General features: G+C 44.4%; 1 long non-coding RNA gene across 2 annotated transcripts in view; it reads right to left on the bottom strand.

Moving 5' to 3' along the window:
- The window catches only part of LOC144313479 (uncharacterized), a 56,973-nt gene that overhangs the window by 25,272 nt on the left and 18,183 nt on the right, over positions 1-13,518 (bottom strand). For both annotated transcript variants that reach the window (XR_013379116.1, XR_013379115.1), the window contains exons 2-3: positions 11,819-11,910; positions 5,106-5,233 (exon numbers count right to left, since the gene is read on the bottom strand). This is a non-coding gene — a long non-coding RNA (uncharacterized LOC144313479). The remainder of the gene's footprint in view (positions 1-5,105; positions 5,234-11,818; positions 11,911-13,518) is intronic.

Here is a 13,518-nt window from a genome sequence, read left to right on the forward strand (position 1 = left end):
CAGAGAAGTGCAATGAATTTCTCAAAGTAGCACAGCTATCAAGCGGCCATATAGGGATTTGAGCTCACAGTTGTCCTATCCGGGGCCCTGCCACTGCTTGGGATCCTAGTGATTTAATGGGAACCCATGGCCCCAGGACCCCACCCTCAGCTGACCACCCAAGGGCAAGTCTGCCATCTGGAGCAGCTTTCCTGCTGTTCTCTCAGCATCCCTCCTGCCCCAACAGGATTCAGACGACAGGCTTGGAGGGTCCCTCTGCACAAGGTAGCACACCATTAGCTACAGGCTGGGAGGGACAAGGCTTGTGAGCCACACGTGGCTGGTTTCCATCCCCATGCCACCCTCCTTAGGAGTCCCTGTGCAGTGACCTCTCTGCACACTGAGTGTGGTGACCTGGCCTCTGCTCACACGGCACCCCATTCCGTACAGATCTTGTACTCTGTGTTTCTCTTCCCCCCACACACGGAGCCTCTAAGGCCCAGCTCCAAGGCAGTTTCCTCCGGCAAGTCTGTGTGGCTGCACACAGCCCCCTTGTCCCCGCTGTCTCTCCCCGCTGTTCAAACATCTCTCTGATCAGGGACAACTGTCCACTTTGTATGAGAGCTGTTTGCAAGCAAATCTTGGGTCCCTACTAGATTCATTCACCTTTGTACCCACCACCGAGGATTCTTTATTAGCTGTATTTGAATTTTACACTTACAGGGGTCCCAAGAGTAGGTGCTGCTCCCATCTCCAATTTACAGAGGAGAAAAAGCTGAGGCCCAGAGAGGTTTAGTCATGAATCCAAGGTCACCCAGCTACTGAATGACAGAGCAGAGACTGGACTGAGCCTGAGGGATCTGTGGCTGCAGTTCACCACTGCTTAACACCTTCTCAGGAATGTGGTGGGTGACTCTTTTTCTGAGGATGTTTATACTTTAAAAGAGGACCAAATAGGGGCACCTGGGTGGCTCAGTTGATAAAGCCTCTGCCTTTGGCTCAAGTCATGATCCCATGGTTCTGGGATGGAGCCCCTCATTGGGCTCCCTGCTCAGTGGGGAAGCTGCTTCTCTGTCCCCCTCCCTCACTCCCGCTCTCTCTAATAAATAAATAAAATCTTTAAAAAAAGAAAGAGAGAGAGAGAGAGAGAGGACCAAGTAGAGAGATTAGTGCTTAACCCCAAAGAATGAAGCTAATGGTGGGTTCCAGGCCCTGTGGCTTGGTTGGGGGCAGACATGTGGGCCAGGGAGGCTTTCTCAGGCCCTCGAAGCACAGAGCACAGGAGCTGCTGAGGGGCGGGCTGGCCCAGGACACCCTCTCCATTTCTGGAGGCCCCTTAATAAATCGGATGTTGTGACCGAAGTGCTACAACAAGCTCCTTTCATGTGGGCCGGGGACAGATTTTAGTCATTCAATGGCATTTAATGTAACTGCGGTTATTATAGCCTTGTGCGCTGTCCTCGGCTGCCCCTGGCCCCTCTTTCCCCGGGGGTTGAGGGGGTAATGGACATATTAAATAAATCTATTACATGAATCAATGACATTCTTGGGAATCCTCTTTTCGTCTTAAGAAAGTAGAAGAGGGACAGAGTTCTGAGTTTTGCCCCATGAACATCTAAAGGAGCGTCGTGTTTGAGCGTGGGAAGAAGGAGGCAGGAGAGTTGGGGGTCAGTATCTGGGCTTCTCCCTTTCTGGGTGAGCTCAGGGTCTGCCGTCGTGTCGAGCTTGGGAAATGACGACCAAATGAGTAATGTGAACAAGGCTACTCACAGACATGGAAACCCTGTTTCCCTCCTCAATCTACTTCATGGCTTTTCAGCCTTGGCACTATCGATGTTCGGGCCTGGATCATTTCTCATTGGGGTTGGAAGCAGTTCTGTGCCTTGTAGGATGTTTAGCAGGATCCTTGGCCTAGAGGCCACTAGTTGCCAGTAAAAAACCACCCTTCCTCAGTTATGACAACCCAAAATGTCTTCTGACATTGCCAAGTGCCCCCAGGGTGGGTGAGAACCACTGTTCTAATCAGAAATCTAGAGAATGGGGTGTTAGCTTCCCCAGTGAGAAAAAGAAGAACGTGTCATGGGTATTTCCTTTCCTTGAAAGATCCAGAGCCCGAACACCTAGGAAATGCCCTCTGTAGACAGGCAGTTCTTATTTTGGTGCCACCAATGTTACCCTGTGAGTCCCCTCTCTGGTGGGTGCAGGGAGGTGTTCAGAGGTTGTCATGATGTCATGACCAAAGCAGCCCCATCAATTCTGAGCTGCCTACACTTCCCGAATTCCTGCCGTCTGCTGGGCATGGTGCTAAGTCAACAGAGGCTCTCTGTTCATCTGGTGGGTTTGGCACTTTGGAATGACAGGGGCAGAGCTGTTCCTAAGTGGTTCATCCCCAGAAAATTAGACAAAGAACCAGCAAGGGAATGACAATTAAAATAATAATTATAATAACAGGAATAATACTTAAAAAAATAACAGTCCTCGGTGTTTACTAGGAAAGAGGGATTTTGTAAGCTTTGTCCCCTTTCACGCTTGCCACCATGCCAGGAGGTTGGTGCTATGAAGAAAAAGCCAGGACTAGCTGTGGTAAGAAACTTGACCAAGGTCACACAGCAAGTAAGTGGATGAGCCGTGCCTTGAATCCACCAGGATTGGGCTCCAGAGCCTGTGAGGATTTTTGCATCCGTACAAAAGGGCTGAAGGAGTTATATGCAAACAGCCATATACATATACCCACCACCGCATTATACAATCAATATTTCATTATACATTCTTTATTACATATCCATCCACTATCCACTCATCAATCCCTTTTAGTTGTTCTGCATGCATTTCAAAATAAGTTGCAGATACCAGTATGTTTTGCCCCTAAACATATCAGCCTGCAAAACATTTACTAGGGTTTAATATTTGTTTACGATTTCTTCTAAGATAAAATTTTCTTCTCTAAGAGGCTCGCATTTTAAGCATGCCAGGGGCATAAGTTTTGACAAATGTGTACATGTTCTTTTGTTACACGCGCCCCCTATCAAGATATTGCACATTACCGTCTCCTGTTAAAGTTCCCCGGTGCCTCTTCCACTCCTTCCTGCCTCCACAGCACAGAAGCAGGTAACACTTCCAATATTTTTTTCCCACCGTGAATTCATTTAGCCTGTTCTAGAACTTTCTGAAACATGAGCTCATGCAGTATATCTGTCTTAGGCTTTTTTCACGCAGCGTAATGTTTTTGAGATGTATCCATGTTATTATAGGTACCAATAGTCTGTTCCCTTTTATTGTCAAATTCCATTTTATGGCCATCTTGCAGTTTGTCCGTCCATTCTCCTACTTCTGAACGTTCAGGCTATTTCCAGATTTTTTACTATTTTGAATTAAGTGGTCATAAACATTCTTGCACAAGACTCTCCATGGACATATGCTTATATTTCTCTTGGCTAGATAAATACCTACCATTGGAATGCTAGGTTACCAGATTGTGGTATGTTCCATTATATAAAAAGCTGCCTCACTTTCCTCAAAGTGTTAGTACCATTTTATACCCCCATCGACAATGGGAGAGTTCACATCTTCACCAACATTTAATGTTGTCAGTTTTCTTAGTTTTAGCCATCCTGGTGGGTGTGTAGTGTAGCTCTTTAATTTTTGTTTTGTTTACTTATTTACTAAAGATTTATTTACTTCAGAGAGAGAGAGAGAGAGAGCAGGAGGGCCTGAGAAAGAGAGAGCATCTCAAGCAGATTCTGTGCTCATCATGAAGCCTGATGTGGGTCTTGATCTTAATGACCATGAGATCACAACCCGAGCCAAAACCAAGAGTTGGATGCTTACCTGACTGCACCACCCAGGCGCTCCTTTAATTTTTATTTTAAATTGCATTTCCCTGATGACTAATGTTTTTGAGCACCTCTTCATGTGTTTATGGGCATTCATGAATTCCCATACACTTACAGAACTCCTGTTCAAGTCCTTTGTCCTTTAAAAGAATAAAGTTGTTTGCCTATTTAATTTTTGAATTGGAGGAGTTCTTTATATATTCCCAATACCAGTCCTTTGGCAGATAGGTATTTTGAAGTCTATGGTTTTAACCTTCAGGAGATCAGAGGAGATGGAGAGCCCTGGGGTGTTCAGACTGTTTGTGCCTAAGTAGGAGACACTTCAGGTGTGAGACGCCCCTCTTTCTCCCCTCTGCACCTCAACCCGGGGCTACGCAGGCCACCATGAAAAGTGCTCTGCACCCACAGGAATAGATGGAGCGAGAGAATGAAGAGCTGGGAGAAGGGCAAGAGAGGGAAGGGAGTGGGGTTTATGCAAAAATGGGGTTGCATGATGTTGGGCTATGTGTTCTGCATTCAGCTCCCCCACTAGATGCAGGTGTCACTCACGTAGAGGTAGTGCAGACTCTTTTGTGTTGTGCCCTCTAAACTTGGGCTCTGTGATAATCATTTCTGTCGTTCAACAGAGATATCTGGCTTTCCTTCTTCCTGATACAAGAAAAGACTACATTTCCTTGTCTTCTTTGCAGTGAGCACGGCCACATGACTTGCTCCAGCCAATGAAATGTGAGCAGAAATGACTTCTAGGCAAGAAAACTTTAGAGCCAGCGCAATCCTTGCTTCCCATGTTCCCTTCCCACTACTGTGGGGGTCACGGTAGTTGGGTCTCTGAGCGGTTAGAGCAGAGCCCCCTGCTGACATGACGTAGCTATACAGTATTTGGATGAAATCACCTTTTGCTGAGATCTTGTGGTTGTTACTGCAGCCTAGCCTAGGCTGACTGATAAAGGATCACTTTCGATTTCTATAGGGTGCTAAGAGGTACAAGGGGACTTATATGATCCGGTTCTGTACCGTCCCTCATCTCTAGCCTGTGCCTTCACTAGTCTGTGAAATCGACACCCTGATTATCTTACAACAAATAAACAAATGGAACCGCTGGAACCTGATCTTACCATTAAGTGTCTTCTCTCCTCTTGCTTTTTTTTAAAACAGCAGGAAAATGGTTTTGATTTTTAATGTATGATAACCAGCAAAGTAAATTAGGGCAAATTTTAATTCAGGCAATAACAAACAAAATGTAATTCTGTTTTGAAATAGGGATGAAAGAGTATAGAAATCGTGTGAACTTACAGCTCCTCATGGGATCCTCAGGGTTCGCACTGGCAAGCTAAGCAGAATCTTCCCTGAGAAAATAGGAGTCCGGAGAAGCCCAGTGTGCTGGTTGCTAGAATATTCTTCTTCTCAGAGATGTTTAAGATCTAGCAATCAGATCACCCACAGAAAAGGATGGGATCAATCAGAGCTTGCAGCTTCTCTTTTGCACCCAAGCCCCATAATCATGGCTGATATTTCCCAACCAATTCTTGCCCATTAATGACCAGCAGATCCATAATTTTCCAAGTTGGCGGATGCAGTTTCAAACTAGTGGTTCATTAAACGTTCCAGACTCTTTAGCATATAAAATGAGTGTTTGCAAAGGGCCTAGCCCCTAGCTTTGGGATTAAAGAGTAACTAGGAGTCCAATTGATTCTACACAATTCAACAAATATTTATTGATTGCTTTTACAGGGCCCAATAATCACCGTTCATATACGAAACTGCCCAAAATAAAGTAAGGGGGGTGGGGGTGGGGGGGTCCAGTTAAGTCCTAGAGATGAGAAGTGTCAACAGAGAACCAATGAGCCTTTTTTTTTTCATCAGCAAATGCCCACAGATCAGCCTTCTCCTTTGCTCCAGAGCAACAGTGGCAACCACACATCAGAACCTGTGGGATCCTACTGCAGCAGGCAGTGATGGTTTCAATTGTGATGGCAATTCACACTCCCCCCAGCCTGGTTCTTTCAGGAGCTTGGCCTCTGGACCTGGGCTCATTTTTGTGGCTATATCAATATCCTTCGCGATGGCCCAGCTTGGATACAATGCATAATGATCCACTATTGTGATTACCATTCATTTTGCAATTTTCTTTCAGTCAAAAGAGTTAGGCTTAGGGTGTGGCCCTACCCAACTCCCCAAGGCTGAGATCTTAATTCCCTGGGCTGGGAGCTCCAGAGGAACACACATGGAACTGATTTAGTGGCCAGACGGCTTAACGGCAGAGAGAATTACACTAAAGAAACTGGTTTCTCTGCTGGCTGGGTTTCTAGACTGTGCATATATGGCTAACAGCATGAATGCCAGACATGGTGGAGCACTCTCCCTTTATCATCTCATGTAATCCTCACACCAATTTAAGAGGTAAGTGTTGTTTTTATAGCCATTTTACAAATGAGGAAACTGAGGCCCAGATTCAGGATGAGTGAACTTGTGCATGGCAGAGTCATGGTTTGCTCTCAGTAGGTTTGACTCTATAGGCATCATTAAACTTTAAGAAAGTTGTACGGAAGCCAAGGTAGGAAGAGGGGCGTAATGGAGGCTGCAGGCTTCCAGGCCACCTGCTGTCATATAAAGTAAGCCACGCAGTCACCATTGAACAAATCTAGGCTCTATGTTCTGAGAGAGAGGTAAAGGGCATTTAAAAAATAATGTAGATGGGGACACCTGGGTGGCTCAGTGATTGAGTATCTGCCTTTGGCTCAGGTTGTGACCCTGGGGTCCTGGGATCGAATCCCGTGTCGCCCTCCCTGCAGGGAGCCTGCTTCTCCTTCTGCCTGTGTCTCTGCCTCTCTGTGTGTGTCTGTCATGAATAAGTTAATAAAATCTTTTTAAAAAATAAAGTAGACGATTTAATAATTATATATTTAGTAACTTCCAAGGCTCAGTATGGTGAAAAGGGAAAATCACAACATGTGTAGCATGAATTGCATTTATGTAAAAACAGGAGAGCTGTATTTATCTGTATATAAATATGAAGAAACAGGCAGAAAGTTACTCGATGGATGTGAACAAAATCGTGTTTACCTCTAGGGAGGGAAGCAAGATGGACATTGATGATGAAGAGTGAACTTTCCTGTTCAGTTCTGTGAAATTGCAGTTCGCTCTGACTTTTAAAAAAAATGCATCCATGTATTATTTATATAATTTTTAAAAACACATCAGTATGAAAAAGATACTAACATGTACTGGCAAGGGCACAGAGTGGCTGGGATTTGGGTTATAAGATGAGGCAGCTACTTTGTGTGTGTGTGTGTTTTTTTTTTTTAAGATTTTATTTGTTTATTCATGAGAGACACAGAGAGAGGCAGAGACACAGACAGAGGGAGAAGCAGGCTCCATGCAGGGAGCCCAATGAGGGACTCAGTACCCCGTCATCAGGATCACGCCTTGGGCTGAAGGTGCTGCTATACCACTGAGCCACCCTGGCTGCCCTGTTTGTGTTTTTAGATAATTTTTTATTTGTTTATTTGACAGAGAGAGAGCACAAGCAGGAGAGGGGCAGGCAGAGGGAGAGGAAGAAGCAGGCTCCCCAGTGAGCAGGGAGCCCAATGTGGGGCGCAGTCCTTGGGATCATGACCTGAGCCAAAGGCAGATGCTTAACCGACTGAACCACCCGGGCATCCTGATGTAGCTACTTTGGAAAACAGTTGGGTGGTTCCTGAATATGTCAACCATACAGTAATCAAATGACCTAGCAATCCTAGCCCCAAAGTGGTACGTTCATAGCTGCATTATTCATAATAGCCCCAAATGCCCATCCACTGATGAATGGATAAATAAAATGTGGTATAGACATGCAATGGAATGTTATTCAACCATAAAAAAGAAAAAAGTACTGACACCTGCTACAACATGGATGAACCATAAGGACATGATGCTGAGTGAAAGAAACCAGACACAAAAGACCCAATATTGTACAATTCCATTTATATGCAATGTCCAGGAGAGGCAAATCTATGGAGATAGGGAGTACATGAGTGTTTGTTCAGAATTGGGGTGGGGGTGTGGGTGGTGGGGATTGTTTACTGATGAATTAAAGTCTCTTTTTGGAGTGATGAAAATGTTCTAAACTAGATTTCCATGATGATTGCACAACTTTGAAAATGTTAAAACCCGGGGCACCTGTGTGGCTCAGTGGGTTAGACATCTGTCTCTTGGTTTCAGTTTAGGTCCTGACCTCAGAGTAGTGGCACTGAGCCCGGGGTCTGGCTCAGCATGGGGTCTGCTTGAGATTCTCTCTCCCTCTTCCCCTACTGCTCATGTTCTCTTTCTCGTTCTCTCTCAAATAAATCTTTAAAAAAAGAAAATGTTAAAAATCACTGAACTATACACTTTATTTTTTTTGAACTATGCACTTTAAATGGGTGAATTTTATGATATGTGAAATATCTCAATAAAGCTGTTATTTAAAAAAGTCTGTGCCATGTATGTCATTAATTGTAGATTGTAACATTTAAAACATCATTTTCAGATTATAAGTGATATACATTTATTATAAACACTTCAGATAATATATAAAACAGCATAATTAAGAAAATAACAATCACCAGAGATATAAAAATTTGTAATAAAGTGACACCTGTTTCCTTGCATTTGAAACTCCCAATCCCCAGCAGTGATAGTTTCATATATAGGCCGCTAAGACTTTTCAATGCACATATAAGCATGCAAAGCATATATATGTGGGTATATACATATATGTGTGTGTGTGTGTATATATATTTTTTATTTATTTAACAGAGAGAGAGAGAGCACAAGCAGGGGAGCAGCAAGCAGAGGGAGAGAGTAATTGTGTGTGCATCCTTTTAAAAATAATTCCAAAATATACACTATTGTGACTCTTGACTTTTAAAAGCAAATAATTTATTGTAGATTTTCCTACATCAATATCTATAGATCTAGTCTATCATTTTAATAGCTGCGTAATATTCCAGAATGCATTGGCTCTTCTTCTTTTTTTTTAAGATTTTATTTATTTGAGATAGAAAGCAAGTGAGGTATGATAAGCAGGGCAGGAGCAGAGGGAGAAGGAAGAGCAGACTCACTGTTGAGCAGGGATCCCCACCTGGGGCTTGATCCCAGGACTCCAGGATCATGACTTGAGCCGAAGGCAGACACTTAACTGACTGAGCCACCCAGGTGCCCCTGGCTTTTCTTTTCTTCCTGGTTTCTCTCATGTTTTCTTTTTGCCAACACTGCTGCCTGCAACACTGAGTGTAGTCATGGGTGGCTTTTAGGAAGGGGATCTCCAGATCAGACATAAAGAGGAGAGGCCTGTTAATCCACACCCTGTCCTAAACTTTCGTCTTGTCTTGATTTAAATAGCTAATTCCTACCCATGCTACAAAACTCAAAAGCACAACAGAGCACAATTCCACTTCTGGTTCTTTTTCTGAAGGAAATGAAAACACCAACTCCAAAAACTACCTGGACCCCCATGTTCACTGAAGCATTATTTACAAGAGCCAAGACATGGAAACAACTTAAGGATGCACTCACTGATGATGAATGAATAAAAATGTGGGATATATATATAGTGGAATATTACTTGGCCATAACAGTGAGTGAAATCTTGCCATTTAAGACAGCATGGATCGACTTTGAAGGCATTACGGTAAGTGAAATATGTCAGATAGTGAAAGACAAATACTGTAAGATCTCACTTACCCGTGGAATCTGAAAACAACACAACATAAAACAAAACAAAACAAAACAAAAGCCAAACCCATAGACACAGAGAACAGATTGGAGGTTGTCAGAGGCAGGGGGTGGGGATGGGCAAAGTGGGTGAAGGTCATCAAAAGGCATAAACTTCTAGTTATGAAATAAGTAAGTCGTGGGTATGTAATGTACTGCATGGTGACTATAGTTAATAATAATATATTGTAGATTTGAAATTGTGAAGAGAGTAGATCTTGGAAATTCTCATTACAAGAGGATCTTCACAGTATATACAAATATTGAATCATTACATGGTACACCCAAAATTAATATAATGTTACATGTCCATTATATTTCAATAAAAAGATAAGACATTTCCTCTCACAGCACAGCAAAGAAATCGCTTTTCAATGTGAAAGAGTAAAATAGCTCTTTGTCCCAGGATTAGGCAGTGGGGCGAATGGTATTTTCCAACTCTATAAAGAATTTTACAGGGCATCTGGGTGGCTCAGTGGTTGAGCATCTTTGGCACAGGTTGTGACCCTGGGGGCCTGGGATCGAGTCCCACATCCAGCTCCCCAGAGGGAGCCTGCTTCTCCCTCTGCTTGTGTCTCTGCCTCTCTGGGTGTCTCTCATGAATAAATCAATAAAATATCTAAAAAAATAATTTTACAATTAGGGTGGCAATACTGAGGAGGAAAGATTTAACTACATACACATACACATGCCTGTGTGCACACACACAAGCACATACACATAGCACTGGTGTAAGAGAAAGTTGCTGGGATTTCGAGTCCAACAGGTTGGCTGTGAATCTCAACCCCATTGCTTACAAGCCATGAACCTACAAAATCTCTCTGAACCACAGCTTTCCAGGCTGTGAACCTGGGATAATACTGCCTCCCTTGCTGTTCTATAGGCAGCAAGACCAGACTAGGATGGGGCAAGAGACAGCCGCCTTGGGAGCAAAGGTGAAGGGGTCACCAGAACCCTCAGGAATTAAGATAAATACTATTCTAAGGCAGTATTAAAAAAAAAAAATCAAACTGACAACCTCTGGTGTGAGAGCCAGCCACCGGAGTTTTGTAAATACAGCTGCCCTGGAATTGGGGATGGGTTATGTGGAGCCTCTGGTTCAGTGCATGAGGTTCAGAAATTGGTGTCTTGGGCAGCCCGGGGAAGCTCAGTGGTTTAGCGCCTGCCTTCGGCCCAGGCCTAGTTCTGGAGACCCGGGATCGAGTCCTGTGTCGGGCTCCCTGCATGGGGCCTGCTTCTCCCTCTGCCTGTGTCTCTGCCTCTCTCCCTCTCTGTGTGTCTCTCATGAATAAATAAATAAAATCTTGAAAGAAAGAAGAAAGAAAGAAAGAAAGAAAGAAAGAAAGAAAGAAAGAAAGAAGAAAGAAAGAAAGAAAGAAAGAAAGAAAGAAAGAAAGAAGAAAGAAAGAAAGAAAGAAGAAAGAAAGAAAGAAAGAAAGAAAGAAAGAAAGAAAGAAAGAAAGAAATCGGTGTCTTTCGGTGAATGCCGGAGCTTGGGTGTTTGTTGCATCCTCGGGTCACCAAATACTTAATTTGAAACGTTCTCTGCATTCATTTGGGGAATATAAAAATTAGTAAAAGGGAATAAAGGGAAAGGAGTGAAAATATCAGTGAGGGGGACAGAACATGAGTGACACCTAACTCTGGGAGATAAACAAGGGGTAGTGGAAGGGGAGGTGGGTGGGGGGATGGGGTGACTGGGTGATGGGGCAATGAGGGGGGCACTTGGGATGAGCACTGGACGTTATGCTATATGTTGGCAAACTGAACTCCAATAAAAAATTAAAAAAAATAAAATAAATGGAGAACTGAAAAGAAAAGAAAAGAAAAGAAACGTTCTCTGGTGACACCTGTGCCCCGCTTCCCCCCCCCCCTCACAACAGCCCCCCCCCCCTCCAGCCATTTATCAGAGTGGCAGATTAAAATGATGTAACAGGAAGTTTTGTGTTCATCCGTAATATCCCGAATCCCCAGCTCTCTATTGATAATTCATTATGTGTTGCCGCTGCCTGGCTGCGGCCCGAAGTGCTTTCTGCCGTAATGACCTGAAGGCCGCCTGGGTAACGGCCCCCCCTGTCACCCGCACCCCCGCCCCCCCCGCGGGTACAGTAATATTATTCCGCCATCCGTCTTGGGAGAATGCTTAAAAGCTTTCTCTCATTTTCTCCATTTAACTCATGTATTATCTGAGTTTTTACATTAAATGGCCATTCTTAATATCCCATGACGCGTCACCTCTTTTCTGGAGAGGACGCTGATACAGTACTTACCCGATTCCAGAATCCATACTAATCGAATCTCGCTTTCCCACTTCGGCGGGAGCAGCTCGTTGGGTGCAGCAGCATTTAATCTGGAGGAGGAACTTATGAAAGAGAACAAAACAATTTAAGCTGCAGTTGGTTAAACGCGGAACACCATTGATGCAATTTGTTTGATAAAAAGGAATTAGCAGATATTGAAGTCAAGTTGCAGAATGAAGGTCAAAAAATACCCGGCTTTCTTGTGCGCGGACAACCCACAACAATGCTTTTTTAAAAGCCTAATCTGGGCAAATGGCAGATAAACATTTGAGTTTTTCTATGAAAGAAGAAAGGCCCCGGCTAAGGCTTTAAATCTACGCTATGATCTAGTAATTTAAAAACACTGAAATCCATCCTTGCAATCCCGACACTTCACTCAGGACTGGCTCCACTGGGCTTAATCTGTGCTTCCCAGCACCGCCTTGAGCAAGAAGCTAGAAAGGCTACTTTCGGCACCGATTTTAAGGAAGAAAGACCGTCTGATGGTTGGCTCACCTTCCCTGTAGGATTCAAACACAAAACGGAAAAAGTTGCAGCCCAAATTCCTTTAAGGTATAAAGGGACAGAGCTGACTGTTGCCTTGAGGCCCTGGGGCTGGGAATATTTTGATTTTGAGAGACCTCCAAACCTGGAGGCTGATTTCTTTCGGGGGCATAGAGAAAGTTCCATCTCACTAATGGATTGGGGGCAGGACTTGGGATGCGTTTGGAGGCCAGTAATGGAGAAGACGTTCATTTCAATCTGAGTGGCTGGGGGTTGACGGGAGGGCAACGAGTAGGACGGAGGACGATGAATCATCCATCCCTCCGAAGTGGGCACCAGCCCTGTGGGGACTGGATGAACCTGACTGACCCACCCGGAATCTGAGCGCCGGCCACCCAAACCGCATTGCCACCACACCGCTGTAGGTCTGTAGGTCTGGATGCTGTCTCGGCCACGCAACAGCTGGGTGGCTTTGGGCAAGTCACCTGGCCTTGCTGAGCCTCACGTTCCTTATCTGTGTAACGTGGATGTCCGTATCCACCTTGCAGGGTCGCAGTGAAGATAACGGGTGTAGGGAGAGCACCTTGCACCCGTGTCTTGCGCGTAGTAGGTGCCCCGCGCAGCGGTGGCTCCATACCCTTCCATGTGGCCCGCGTAGTCTAGATGTCCTTGCATGTCCAATTGCAACTCGATGAATTACAAGAGCCGAAATCTCAAACAGCTAATTGGATTGTAAATTGACTTGTTTATTCCATTTAAAAACAACAGACAAATACATTGCGAAATTAAAATTATGGGAGGATTTCATATAATGGAATTTGTTTTGCACTTTAAAAATTAATCTTCAAAAACTCCATTTTGCCATTTTTGGTTGCCAGGGTGTCATTGGCAAGGACCTCCAGAGAGAGGGCTGCTTTGCCATCTCCTTCATCCAAAGGTATTTATTTTATTTTATGCTTGCATTCTGGCTCACGGAGCTTCTATGCTGGCATCATGTTGGATGATAAATCCATTTGTTTGGGCAACTTCAGGAGGGAAATTTGCCCAGAAAACTGGCTGGAGCTGGCTTTGGAAAAAGCCAAATTAGGTCTCCAGCAGACTGGGGTCCCTTCCAAATGAGTTCCCAGTGGGCAGGGAGTGTTCAGTCCTGTACAGTGTGCAGCCTACGCTGAGAGCCCCCAAACCGT

The sequence above is a fragment of the Canis aureus genome, chromosome 5 (genome assembly GCF_053574225.1).
Source record: "Canis aureus isolate CA01 chromosome 5, VMU_Caureus_v.1.0, whole genome shotgun sequence".
Lineage (NCBI taxonomy): Eukaryota > Metazoa > Chordata > Mammalia > Carnivora > Canidae > Canis > Canis aureus.